The following is a 15,968-nucleotide window of genomic DNA, read 5'->3' on the forward strand; positions in this document are numbered from 1 at the left end:
TCGGCTAACAAGTTGTAGTAAGCGTCTCCTGTAAAATGTTGTCTTCTAAAATAAAAGAACCTACATTCCAACGACCGACGATTCCTGGTCAAACGTTCACTTTCTGAGGGTGCTGCGTATGAACTTCCGACATCGGTCTGGAATTATTATCGCTCCAATATCGACAGTTTTGCTTATTAAGATGGTCATTTAATTTAAAAGTCGCTTCATCAGTAAATATTATTGAATTAGAAAAATTTAAATATAACATGCAATTTAATCGTTTGTGCAGTGCGTTTACCTCGCTTTATTAACACGGTTCTTCCGTTATCGCAGCTTTGAATGCTTATAACTCGATAACGAAGGCATTAACAGAAAAATGGGTATATATATATATATATATATATATATATATATATATATATATATATATTTCTATATATATATATATATATATATTTCTATATATATATAGAAAGAGAGAGAGAGAGAGTTTAAAGGAACACAATTGAAAATTTGATAAAAAAATTAAAAACTAAACTTCAACAATTTTACCTTTCACTTATTCTCCTTACCCTGTTCCCTTTCCAACTTCTTCCTTTCACCCTTCTCCCTCGCCCCTCTCCCAGTTTCCTTTTTACCTTTTTCCCGTGTTCCCCTTTTCTCTTTCCACCTTTTCCCCGTTTTCCATTTCCCCTGTTTCCCTTTTGCCCGCGCGTAAATCGGTCCATTAGTGTTTTGGTCTTTAGTGGACACACATACGAACGTGCCTTTTATATATATATATATATATATATATATAGAATAAAAAAGTCTGTTTGTATATTTGTTTGTTTGTTTCGTAAATATCTCTCGGCACCGGTCCCACCTAGCGGGTATAGTTTTTGCAAAAATATTTCTTTTCACGTAACTAATATTCATATTATGAATATGAACCAAATCGGTCCATAAATATAATTTTTCTAAATATCTCAACCCCAGCGCCATCTAGCGGGTTAATTTTTTTACAGAGATAATTCTTTCCATGTACGTAACATGTATTCTGAATACGAGGCAAATCGGAACATAAATACAATTTTTCGAAATATCTCGACCCCAGCGCCACCTAGCGGGTCCAAACTAATTCAGAAACCTTCCCTGGCATGGGTCCACCATTCCCCAAAGTTTCATCGCTATCGGATGAACGGTTTAGGAAGGCATTAGAGATATACAGACAGACAAACATTCATTTTAATATATATAGACAATAATTAAATTTGTTGGAGAATTATAAAAAAACTTAAATAAAATCGAAATTAAATGAAATACATGTTTTAAGACTTCTAATTATTTAATAACATTAAGTTAACGATAAAAGAATTATGAAAAAATGCAAATACTGTCGTTTAAAAAGTCACCATCTGAGTAACAATGGCCCGTTAAAAAATTGCGAGAAGCTCTGAAGAGAGTTAACGCTATGTATCACGCAAGTTGACGGCAAAAGGGTCAGAAATGAAATCGTATAATGCCGGTAAAACTTTCTTTTAGGGATATTTCATTGTGTACGAAATGACTTTATATGAATTATTTTTTGTTCACGGAAAATAACGGGAAGAAATTTATTTACATATATTATTTTTTTTTTAAAGTAGATGACAAAAATATTATATAATAACTTTTAAGTAAAGGAATTATAGACACGTTTCTACAGTGTCAATACTCTTATAAAACAAGAAATACATTGTATTTTAGTCTACTTAATACAAGAACATTGTATTTATCTGTACGCATTATATTTTAAGGTGTATAACTGTTGCGTACTTGTGAAAAATATAATATTTCCGAACAATTACACAGTAAGGAATTAGCTACCGCCTAGTCAATAAAATCTTCAATTTTTTCCAAACGATTATATTAATATTAAATAGATTTCAAAATTATAAATGTTACTTGAAAAATATTTGACTGCTATAAGTTATATAATTCCTTAAGAAAAAATTATAATTATACATCCTAAAATTGTATGTCCTTCTATTTATTTCTACTCTCCTGTCTAGATAGCGCCACAGCTCTACAAGAAAAAAATATTTTAATCGGTCCTGTTGGGCATATGCGGTTTTCACCGGATCTTAACGTTTTGACATCTAAGGAACCCAAAAAACTGGACAGAATTTTCCGGATATTAATGTTCGTTTGTACGTGTGTGTTCGGTGTTGGCCTCTAAATCTTCTTATATCTCCCCAACTATTGGACCGATTTTGACCAAATTTGGTCAGCTTACTTCTACATAAGGGACATTGATTCCGTTAAATTTTCAACTTAAAACTTTAAAGGGATGATGCTGTAGAACAAGGTCACCACCCTCAGTATTTCGAGATTTCGCCTAATTAAGGTCATATTTTTCTTAGAAACATCTGTTAAAGATTAAAAAATAGCAATATTTGAAAAAAAAAAAGTTTTGCCATATACACCCTCCCCAACGCCAAAATCTGCAGTAAACTTTGAAGTTTTGTTGTGATCGCTATGAAGGTTGTTTTTTATTGTAATTTTTTATATTGTTTAATTACGCGTATAAATGAATCTTAACTAAATTGTGAGTCCCAGACCAACCAAGCGGCCGGACCCGATCAAAAGTTATGCATTTTTTAACTTTTTTATTTTAATCATGAATGCTTTAAAAAAGGAAGTTTTATAAAATTGAACGTAGACTCCCACTTTGGGATTCGCGCAAAAAGTAAGAAACATTTTCGTCTGATTTAAACATTTTCAAGGGCGTTAAAAACGATTTTAATATTAAATATCTTAAAATAGAAGCTTTTTTTTAGTAATACCAGATTTGAAATTTGCGGTTTCAACCTCAAGCCATATTATTATCTTGCAATTATAACGTGGGATTTTTTCAATGTGTCAGTAATATATTAATATATTAATTATAATTTATTTATAAATAGCCGCGTGACGGGAAAGTCCTAAAACTGTGTTGTCAGATTTTTTCTTCACTGACAAAAATATTTTTTTTAAATTTATTACAGGTAGCTGTAAAAACTATTTTTTGATGTTTTAATTCTGCTGTAAATTAACAGTGTTTAAACGCCTCATTAATTTCTATTCATTTCTCAATTGTCGGAACATAATGAATTTAAAAATTAACTTTATTAGTCTCTCAGTGTCTGACACTGACACGTTACAGTTTGTAATAATTTTGGAATCTTTACGTGATACTTTGTTTTGTATTTAAGTGTTGTCAGTGTTTTAATATTCTCAAACTGGCTAAATGTTTTATATATATATATATATATAAAAAAAATTCTTAACAGGGGGGATTTAGACCGTAGAGCTGTCCTGAGCAAATAATTACTCTCAAATTAGTAATGGATGTATAAAAAATGAAACGAAGACGACTAGTAATATCATTCATAGATTTCCAAAAAGCGTACGACAGTATTGATAGACCATCAATGTTGAAAATACTAAGAAACCTAGGATTACATCCGAAACTAGTAAAAATGATAGAATTAGAGTTGATTGACACATACTCCAAAATAAATTTCAGAGGAAAAAAAACAGAACCATTCCTAATCAAATCAGGTTTAAGACAAGGAGATGGACTATTCCCCCTGCTCTGCAACTGTACCCTAGAATATGTAATGAGAGAGCGGTACAAAAAAGACCCACCAAACGTAACAATTGAAGCAAGGAAACGTGTAAACAATATCAAAGTGTAAATTTGCAGATGACCTACCTTTTCTAGTCTATAACATCGCACAAGCTAGAATCCAAGTAACGTCATTGGAAGAACTAGCAGGAAAATAGGCCTAAGAATATCATATGAAAAGACTAGAAGAATTGCCATAAATCCCCTAGTATTGAACCACGTAATCATAAACGGACACAAAATCGAGCTAGTTGAACGGTTTAAATATTTAGGAGAAAATATTACACACGAACTCAAAGAAAAAATAAACTGGAAATAAAGATCACAAAAGCTCAATTATGCATAAAATTCCATCAAAACAACACATAATAAAATATGCATCTCAATAAATACCAAACTCAGACTTTACAAAACTGTAATCAAACCTATAATATCATATGGAAGCGAAACCTCTTCAAACTAAAATCCAACATTTCCTACTCAGCAGAGAAGTAAAGAATTGAAAGAAGAATTCTAAGAACATGCATAAATAAAAGACGACTTACTGATGGGGGAGAATGGAGACTCATACCAGACCAAGAGATCCATAAAAACGTAGAACAACCTCTAGACTACTTTAGAAAGAAAAGAATCTTCTTCTTTGGACACATAATAAGAACAGAACCGAACAGGCTCGTCAGGAAACTGATCGAGAAATACTGGAAAATATCCAAACCACTGACCTGGATAAACGAAATTAAACAAGATATACAAGAAATAGAAATCACAATAGAAGATTTACGAAACGAAACTGACAATGTAAAAATACTAAAAGAAGCAAACTTCAGATTTAAAATTAAAGAAAAGAAAACAACGACGAGGGTTTCTTCAGAAGATCTCAAAAAAGCAAGATCTGACAGAACGAAGAAGTATTAGGAAGCAATCAAGAAAAAAAAAGAAAAAGAAAAGACAAACCAGAGTTGACTGAAGTGGTCCATGCGACCTCAAAACCCTCAAAAAAAGCAAAAAAAAAATCTTTATTGATTAGATGATTTAATAACATTATTATATCACTTTGGTTACGTATTTGGGCAATTTCACTATATGTGAACTATAATAACTCTACAGTAGTGGCTATTGCAACGAGCCTATAATGCACGATTTTTTTTCTGGGCGCACAATCAAGCGCTCGGACAGGATATTTATACAGGTGTCAGCTTCTGCTGGTTCCCCAGCCGTAATGGAATTTCAGAGGCAATGAGTGCAGCAAAAAAGGTTTGTTTCTCAGCCTCCTTTTTACCATCTAGAACGATTTTATCAGTTTTCTGAAGAGTATGGCTCATGATGACTGGCAAAGCAAATGGAATGCTTGATTCAATAATAAACTTCGTCCAATTAAGAATACTGTATTACCATGAAGCTTCTCGTGCAGAAAAACTATCGAGAGGAGGTTGTTAGAAGTTGTTATTTGCAGTTTGCGTGTATGGCACACTAAGTTCACTCGTGGCTATCTGATGACAAACAGATGCACCCGTTTGTGGTCGCTGCGAATGCCGACTAACTGTGCACCACATCGTTGTGGATTGTGTGTTATGCGGCATCGCGTCGCAAGTTTAAACTAGTGACTGACATGCGAAGTACGTTGGGGAACAATAAAACAATGTTATCTAATCTTTTACGATTTCTCAGAGCCGTCCCCGTTTATATTAAAATATTTGATTTTTACTATAGTATGTTTCAGCTGTTTATACCTATTTGTCGTATAACAGAAAGTAATTTTTTTGTTTTAATTTATATTATTGGTGTAATTCTTCCTTCGTTGTGGTTTTATTTCGCTTTTTATCTATTTAATCTTTAATTGTTAATTTTTAATATTTATTTACGTACTATATTAACGTACGAGTGCGAAGTAAATGATGACACGAGCCTTGGCGAACGTCGTAAACTTCGCACGAATGCATTAATGGCCATTATAGAGAGTTACATACCGTTTTTTTTTCCACGGCTGATGGGATTGTTGATTTAAATCAATGATAATTGTTTACGGAATATTTTTTCGCTTTAATTTTTCAAATATACATTTCTGTGGCAATACGTTTTTAATCATAAGTTCTGCCTTTTGTTTAATATCGATCGGTGTTAATGATATTTCTTCCTCAGAATCCGACATAATTAAAAAAAGGATAAACAGTGTAATATACAAACACCTGTAGGTATTCTTTCAAATTAATCTCTGCTTGCTAACTATTAAATCGAATTAAAATCAAAGTAAAAAAAAACAGCCGACATATTAAACGTTATCCGCTTCTGAGCGGATATCGTTCGTTATTGTTTTCCATCTTCAGACTGGATCAACCGATTGTTATGATATTTTATACGAGACTTTTGAATATAGGTCATTAATTATATTTAATTTTGATTATAGTTAGTTCAGTGTAGGAAGATACGGTCATCATTTTTTTTATATCTCAAAATTTTAATCGGAGTAGAATAATTTTTTACATATTTCGATATCTCTTAGGAAGTTTATACATACATAAATATATGTATATATCACCAGTGTAAAAAATCCAGCGTGTATTAATCTGTCAATATTTATAACTAATAAACAGTATTATTTAAATTGGTGTGTACTGGCTGATACATTTATGAAAGCTAAGTGTTATTAGTCGTTTTCCGCTGAAGTAGAGTGATCTGTCGAGGACATGAAGTCATCGATAATGAGAGAAGCAAAATACTTCCCTTTTTTTTTCTTTTAAGTAAAAAATAATAATTTATTGAAGTTAATTTTTATTACAATTCTTTTTTTTTAAATTCATAATAATTTTGTTAAAATAATTGTTATTTTTTTGTTCTAACAGAAAAAATTATTTATTTTGATGTATTCCAGTTTTAATTACTTAGAAATCATAAAACTTATTTCAAAGCATCTACCTCAAGTACTTCTTTTTGTCCCAGAAAATATTAAGATTTATTTTTAGGTTTTAGGATATAAAGTTGAAAAAAACCTTCTCTTTTAAGTTATACGTTCTCTTTTTGAATGATCTACTTAAGGTTTAATTTGGATGTGTTTACCGTAAAAAGAATACCTGTAGAATTACTGCGCAGTGCAGGTGAGGAAGCGATTGATAGATTATACAAACTGGTGTGTAATATTTATGAAAAAAGGGAATTTCCGTAAGACTTCAAAAAAAGTGTTATAGTAATGATACCAAAGAAAGCAGGGGCAGATAAATGTGAAGAATACAGAACAATTAGTTTAACTAGTCACGCATCAAAAATCTTAACTAGATTTCTATACAGAAGAATTGAGAGGAGAGTGGAGGAAGTGTTAGGAGAAGACCGATTTGGTTTCAGGAAAAGTATAGGGACAAGGGAAGCAATTTTAGGCCTCAGATTAATAGTAGAAGGAAGATTAAAGAAAAACAAACCGACATACTTGGCGTTTATAGACCTAGAAAAGGCAATCAATAACGTAGACTGGAATAAAATGTTCAGCATTTTAAAAAAATTAGGGTTCAAATACAGAGATAGAAGAACAATTGCTAACATGTACAGGAACCAAACAGCAACAGTAATAATTGAAGAACATAAGAAAGAAGCCGTAATAAGAAAGGGAGTCCGACAAGGATGTTCCCTATCACCGTTACTTTTTAATCTTTACATGGAACTAGCGGTTAATGATGTTAAAGAACAATTTAGATTCGGAGTAACAGTACAAGGTGAAAAGATAAAGATGCTACGATTTGCTGATGATATAGTAATTCTAGCCGAGAGTAAAAAGGATTTAGAAGAAACAATGAACGGCATAGTTAAAGTCCTACGCAAGAACTATCGCGTGAAAATAAACAAGAACAAAACAAAGATGGACCGCTGAATGTGAAAATAGGAGGAGAAAAGATTATGGAGGTAGAAGAATTTTGTTATTTGGGAAGTAGAATTACTAAAGATGGACGAAGCAGGAGCGAAATAAAATGCCGAATAGCACAAGCTAAACGAGCCTTCAGTAAGAAATATAATTTGTTTACATCAAAAATGAATTTAAATGTCAGGAAAAGATTTTTGAAAGTGTATGTTTGGAGTGTCGCTTTATATGGATGTGAAACTTGGACGATCGGAGTATCTGAGAAGAAAAGATTAGAAGCTTTTGAAATGCGGTGCTATAGGAGAATGTTAAAAATCAGATGGGTGGATAAAGTGACAAATGAAGAGGTATTGCGGCAAATAGAAGAAAAAAGAAGCATTTGGAAAAGTATAGTTAAAAAAAGAGACAGACTTATAGGCCACATACTAAGGCATCCTGGAATAGTCGCTTTAATATTGGAAGGACAGGTAGAAGGGAAAAATTGTGTAGGCAGGCCACGTTTGGAATATGTAAAACAAATTGTTAGGGATGTAGGATGTAAAGGGTATACTGAAATGAAACGACTAGCACTAGATAGGGAATCTTGGAGAGCTGCATCAAACCAGTCAAATGATTGAAGAAAAAAAAAATACCGTAATAACGTTTAATATATTTCATGAAAATATAATATTTTTCAAGATATTTTTATTTAGGGTACATAAAATTCATTTGTTTTATTACAATTGCTTTTATAAGGAGTAAGACATCACTGTAAGTGATTTAGGAGAGTTGAAGTAGAATATTATATTTAATTTTGTTATTATTATTTATTATTTTTGTTTTAAAAATTAAATAAATAAATTTATATTTTACTTCAGCGCACACTGTTATCGTGTTTTGTTGTATTAATGATAAATAAGAAATATTAAAATGACGGTAAATAGATTCCTAAGTATTGTATAAAGACTTTTTTTTACAAAACATTTTTCTCTCTATTTTCCCGGAAGGCGTTAAAATACGAACGTATTCATTAAATTATGAAATGTCATGCATACTTTTATATATTATTTTACTTAACGTTTAGTTACTTAAGTCATGCAATGCTACGATTCTCAAAAACGGATTAAGATTTTATCTTAGATTTACGTATTTTTTATTTTATTTTTAAATGATTGTACATTAACGTATTATTGTTAAAATTAAATATTATAAAATATTATAGTCTACTTGTGACATATAATTAGCACAATTTTTATTTTTTTTTGTAATTCACGTAATATATTATTTCTTAAAAAATAACCTATAACCATTAAAAATTCGGTAAAGATTTTTTTTTAAGGTTTAGATCGTTTTTTATTTACTAAAATTTTCTATTTTTGTCCTTTAATTTTATTTTAAAATAATGGTAACGTTCAAAAAACCATTGGTCATATAATAAGAAACGTAAAATTCCACGAATCATGCGTTTTGATAAAAATATTAAAAAAGTGTAGAGGAGAAATTATCAAAAGTAAGTTAGAGCTGTTTTAAATCCAAGAATATAGATTAATGATTATTTTATCTGCGCGTCGAAATAATTTGAATATTATTTTAACAAATACAGGTTACTCTGCCCAATTACAATTTATTAATGGTAGATGAACTTTTTTTTTGTCTTCAGTCATTTGACTGGTTTGATGCAGCTCTCCAAGATTCCCTATCTAGTGCTAGTCGTTTCATTTCAGTATACCCTTTACATCCTACATCCCTAACAATTTGTTTTACATATTTCAAACGTGGAATATGTAAACGTGGCCTGTCCAATTTTTCCCCTCTACCTGTCCTTCCAATATTAAAGCGACTATTCCAGGATGCCTTAGTATGTGGCCTATAAGTCTGTCTCTTCTTTTAACTATATTTTTCCAAATGCTTCTTTCTTCATCTATTTGCCGCAATACCTCTTCATTTGTCACTTTATCCACCCGTCTGATTTTTAACATTCTCCTATAGCACCGCATTTCAAAAGCTTCTAATATTTTCTTCTTAGGTATCCTGATCGTCCAAGTTTTACATCCATATAAAGCTACGCTCCAAACATATACTTTCAAAAATCTTTTCCTAACGTTTAAATTAATTTTTGATGTAAACAAATTATATTTTACTTTTATTGATATCGCCGTTACCGCAACCGCGTCGAACTCGGACTTGCTAAACTAATCTGTTATCGGTTGACATCACGACTACGCCGAACACGGCCTAGCAGAACTTCCGACACTCTACGCTAGTCCCAGGCAGTATTCCTTCAATTGCGGAAATGTAATCATATTCATCGTCCGCGTCCTTACGTTTTTCTATAAATTCTTTTTCCGGGAACCCGGTCGAACAACAGCTTTTGGTGCCATTGTCTGTATTACAAATAAAATATTGTTAAACGGAACTGTTAGTCTCATAAAATGATTCCTTTTAATTCCTTCGAATTCTCCTTTTCATTATCATTCTCTCTTTTATTTTTTCTTAATCGGAAGAAATCCGTTACCCTGGTTAGTTATACTGGTTCTGCTACATTATGATTAATAATCTATTGTTACAGAAATGTGTTTAATGTATTTTCTAAAAAGTTTAAAAAAAAATCCTTTAATAATGTATTCTATCACTGATTTAAATCAATCATACCATCAGCCGTGAAAAAAAATCGGTATGTAACTCTCTATAATGGCCATTAATGCACTCTTCCGAAGTTAACGACGCTCGCTAAGGCTCGTATTGTAACTTGTTTCGCACTCGTCTATTAATGGCTATCATTATAGGCTCGTTGGATAATGAAATACTGTTGTTTATTTAACAAATTTGTCGGATGTAGTAAGAAAAATACGAAAAGCAAACAAATTTAAACAAAAAGAGTTCTCAAATGGTAAAGAAGTCTATTAGTTTTAAATATCGATATAACAGTTACAAAAAAATGTTTTCGTTTATCCTTCTTAATAATAAATGATAAAAATCCGGTGAAAGTACAGGAAAATTAAAAAGAAAATTATAAATGCTTCTAAATCTTGTTATCATACATCGTATCATCTTTTCATATTCCGAATCATCTACTGAAACTATTGTAACAGAGTATTTAAGTTAGGTTAAGTTAGTTAGTTTACATTTACATTTACATAGGTAAGTAAGTTAGTTTACATTAAGTTAGGTTTTGATAAACAAAGTTATAAAATTAAATAATTATACCAAGCACTCGGCCTAGAATTGTCTGGAATAACATTTAAATACTTTTTCAATACTTCTTATGTTGCATATTTTTACCGGCTGTTAAAAAGACTTCCGGGGTTTTAAATTAAATTTATTATCTTTAGAATTACAAACGTATCTATTTTATAAGGTGAAAGTACAAAGCGTAAAGTTTTTTTATCTCTTGATTTAACACAGTATTAGTTCCGTTTACAGCCCTGCAGGCGTCGAACCGACTATACATTTCATTCTACACTCTTGCGACCACGTCTGAACGAATCGCTTCCACTTCACCTGTTATTCGTTGGTGCAGGTGTCCGGGTGACTGTAATTGTTTTGGATGTCTTTTAGGTATCCACAAATGAGGAAATCAATCGGAGTGAAATAGGGACTTCACGTTGGCCGAGAGATTGGAACTCTCTGTCGATACGGCCTTCTGAAAACCTATTTTTGAGCGCAGTCCGTACAACTTCGTGGACAGTAGAAGCACAAAGGGGCTCCATCCTGTTGGAAAATTTAGGTCTACCGTATATTTAATCTCTAAAAATACAAAGTTCTCTAATATGTCCGAGTATAATACGGCTCTAATAGTTTGCTTTTGGGTAAAAAGGCACAAAAATTCTATTATGTACGATACTTTCAATTTCAAACGGTTGCGGATCAACTTCATCGATTTGAGTGAATTTTCTTAGCCTCATACTCGACAATTATAGTGATTCACGATTCCTTCATTTAAAATTTGTTTCATCAGAAAATATACTGCGCTGCACGGAGTTTTCAGCAACAAAAATTAGATCTAACATGGTCATTACAAACTGAACTTTTTGTAGCTTATCGTTAGACTTAATTTAACGGATTAGCTGCAGTTTATAAGCGTGAAGTTTCAGTCGCTTGTAAACAACATGGACTATGCTTTTAAGAATATTCAACAAGTAATGCTACGAACTAAAGGTTTTGGATCTCATTTGAATGATAGTCAAATTCTTTCTGTTTTCGGCAATTTTTTTACACCTACTTGATGAGTGAGTCTTTCCAAAAACTATTCGCAAACACCAATGTTTTTATGACTTCAAGAATTTTTACTAAGACTCGCGTGTAATTTCTTTGTACGACAGTTAACTATTTTATTACTATGAACCGGTGCAAACACTGTGCTTTCTCTAATGATAACGCCGCATTATAAAGCCCAGGAATATAATAGCTCGACATTCTAACGCAGTTTCTATCTGACGGAAAATGTATATTCTAGAATTTAATGTTCAGGCTATGAAATAACACCTAAAACACTATTGAATGCGGCAAAATAAAAACTATTTTTGTTCTGTAACTCCGGTGTTCTGTTTCGGATAGTCAGGTTTTTATTATTAGTTTTTGTTTACATTTATAACGATACTCAAATTCTTTTCTGAAAAATGTAGTAATGTACTGTTTCTAGATAAAATTAGAATTTTTCTAACTTTTCTTGATTTTATTCAACTTATCTTACATCATTTTGTTCAGAATTAAATTCTCTTCGTGTTTGTTTAAATATCTTACGTGTTTATGAGACATTTAACAAAATTATTGTTCGTCAAACATAAAAAACAGGATTTTTTACCTCAATTTATTGGTTTTCTCCTCAGATTTCTCAAAAACTAATGCATATACGGTTCAGAGACTTATTTTATTCGAAACAAAACATAAAGCATACAAAACCTATGTTAGTACTACACGAATTTCAGTGGTATGCTTTGTGTTTCGTTTTGGGAGAAAACCAATAAATTGAGGTAAAAAATCCTGTTTTTTATGTTTGACGAACAATAACTTTGTTAAATGTGCAATAAACACGTAAGATATTTAAACAAACACGAAGAGAATTTAATTCTGAACAAAATGATGTAAGATAAGTTGAATAAAATCAAGAAAAGTTAGAAAGTTAATACACGAATTTCAATTGTTGATCTGCTTTTATTACTGCCAAAATAATAATCTCTCAATTTATTTTTTTAAATAATTTCTACGTAACGAATTTTTGTTTTTCATTTTTTTAACAAACTCAATTAAATTGAAATAATATTGTCACACTTTAGATACATTCAAATAATTCTTAGCTTGATTACAATTTAATAATTGTGTGCGCGCGTGTGGGTGCGGTGTAATAAATGCTATAAATTTTAATGGAAAAATTGATATTTTCAAAAACTTTTTTTTTTTTTTTATTATTCCAGAATGTGTCAATCACATATATAACATTATTTTTACGAGAGAACAGAGTTCTATTTGTGATTTCAAAATAAGCTGAGGATAGCATTAGAAATTTAATTTTCTTTGTAATTCAGTATTAGACGCAGCAATTTTTTATCGTGATTATAGTAAAAGAATTACATACACAAATTCTACGCGTTAAAACATTTACACGCACATACCACATGTAGGTGTATATAATTTATAATTTATTTTTAAAACTGAAAAATAAAATTAATTTTATGCGTTAAGATTAGAAATGTAATAAAATTATTATATATTTTAAACAGCATTTTACACTATTTTTTTTACTTTTTTCCCTTTAATTAAGCGTAAAAAATACTTTTAAATCTGATACTAACTTTAATGAAAGATTCCAATTTAATAAACATTAAAAAAATTGAATAAAATATTTAATTTTAAATGTAATTTTATTTAAAATTATTTTTAATTTTGTAGAGAAATAAATATATATATATATATAAAGCGACAGCATACCAAAACGTATTTATAAATTATTAATAATAATAAAAATCTTTTATGTTCCTTAAATAACCTAATCTGTCCCTTTTTTAAAATTAATTAATGTAACAGTAACCTGATAACTGTAAAGCTTAACCCCTATATCTGATTTTTTTTAAATATTTTTATTTATAGCAGCATCAACAATTAAAGTCATTAGTGACCGGGCTGTAACTATAAATGTACCGGTAAATCTAATACTGAAGAGACTCAATACGCAGATTCAGGCCGACCTGAGACGTTTGGTGAATTGAAACCCAACCGTCAAAAAACACCGGTATCAATAATCTAGTATTCAAATCTGAATAAAAGCATTTATTCAGGATATATATTTAGGCCATCGGATCGGTCTAACCGTTAACTCGTCGTCGAAAATCGGTTGTTGTTGTTGTCGTTGTTAATTTTCGAAGTGGAAAGTTCTGAGATTCAAATCCTAGTAAATTTTAGTTACTTTTAGATGGATTTGAATACCGGTGGATACCGGTGTACTTTGGTGGTCGGCGTTCAATCAACGTCTCAGGAGTGGTCGGCCTGATTCTGTACAAGACTAAAGCTCATTTATATGTCATCCTTATCTCATTCCGGTCGTAGGGGATTGCTTATTTTTCATTAGTTGAAGAGATTGCAATGTGCACTTTACGAAAATAAGTGTTAAAAAATATATATATATGTATTTGAATAAAATGTGAAATCGATTAAATTGAGCTTTTAAGAACACTGTGTTGCTATTAAGTACACATATGAATATTACAGTTAGTACTAAGCGGCGGTAAGAGGACTGAATACCATCGATTTTTTTATCGTAAAAATAGCTTAATTAATAGGAAAATAAAACACCACTTAGAACATCAGGGATTGATCAGCACGTTTTAAGAGTTAAAAAATAAAAGTGTATAGAATTTTTTAGATTATCGAAGGATTTTTTTACGGAAAATAGAATCACAAATGATAAGCCTAAATTGTTTTTGAATCTATTTGAATATGGGATAAGGTACACGATTATTTGTTTTATTCATTTTTTATGATTTTATGAAAAATTGAATTTTAGTATAGCTTTTGATAGTTCAGTTAAAAATATCTATTTATAATGAGTAACATTTCAATATGTAAATATTAAAAAATTAACAAATACTTTATAATAATCGGAATAGACCTTATTAATACTTTTTTTTTTTAAAGTATAAAATAGTAACAGGTGAATACTACCTGTACCTTGAAAATTTGAGAGATAATCGAATTTTAAAAAACCGCGGCTTCTGAAAATATTTTCGGGAAATTAAAAATAAACGTCAATGACTTTATTTTATAAATTTAAAAAGAATTGAAAAATTATTATTTTTTGTCGGATTTATTTTTTAGAAAAAACTAGGTTTTTTTTTATTTAAAATATGGATAGGCCTGAAAAAAACGCTTCCCGTACGAAGAACAGCATAACAGAAATTCACAGTTTACCATCAGTAATTTTTTTTTACGTCTACAAATTTTTTTTATTGATGAGCATAAGAAGATTTAAAAAATAGAACAATATTTAAATAGTTTTTTTTTCACAATGTACAGAGAAACGTCGATTTTCGGATTGAACTTTGCAAAACCGATTCCTCATAATCAGAAATCCGGATAGTTGAAATATTAAAAAGGTTCATAAACGCACTTGATATATCTTTTAAACGTTTTATGGTATTACAATTAACAAAAAAGACGAAAATATATGTATTTAGTAAAATTAAAAAGTTACTCAGAACATACGTAATAAATAAATAAATAAAAATAAAGGAATACGGGAAAGTTAAGGAAAATTTTGGGGTACATAAATTAAAATCTAATAATGTGTTAAACAAAGATGGTACACCAATATATAATACGAAAGGTAAAGTCGATAGATAGGTGGAATATATTGAAGAGTTATACGGAGGAAATGAATTAGAAAATGGTGTTATAGAGGAAGAAGAGGAAGTTGAGGAGGATGAAATGGGAGAAACAATACTGAGATCTGAATTTAAGAGAGCATTAAAAGTTTTAATGGCAGAAAGGCTCCTGGAATAGACGGAATACCTGTAGAATTACTGCGCAGTGCAGGTGAGGAAGCGATTGATAGATTATACAAACCGGTGTGTAATATTTATGAAAATGGGGAATTTCCATCAGACTTCAAAAAAAGTGTTATAGTTATGATACCAAAGAAAGCAGGGGCAGATAAATGTGAAGAATACAGAACAATTAGTTTAACTAGTCACGCATCAAAAATCTTAACTAGAATTTTATACAGAAGAATTGAAAGGAGAGTGGAAGAAGTGTTAGGAGAAGACCGATTTAGTTTCAGGAAAAGTATAGGGACAAGGGAAGCAATTTTAGGACTCAGATTAATAGTAGAAGGAAGATTAAAGAAAAACAAACCGACATACTTGGCGTTTATAGACCTAGAAAAGGCTTTCGATAACGTAGACTGGAATAAAATGTTCAGCATTTTAAAAAAATTAGGGTTCAAATACAGAGATAGAAGAACAATTGCTAACATGTACAGGAACCAAACAGCAACAATAACAATTGAAGAACATAAGAAAGAAGCCCTAATAAGAAAGG

The sequence above is a fragment of the Lycorma delicatula genome, chromosome 12 (genome assembly GCF_047948215.1).
Source record: "Lycorma delicatula isolate Av1 chromosome 12, ASM4794821v1, whole genome shotgun sequence".
NCBI classification, from domain to species: domain Eukaryota; kingdom Metazoa; phylum Arthropoda; class Insecta; order Hemiptera; family Fulgoridae; genus Lycorma; species Lycorma delicatula.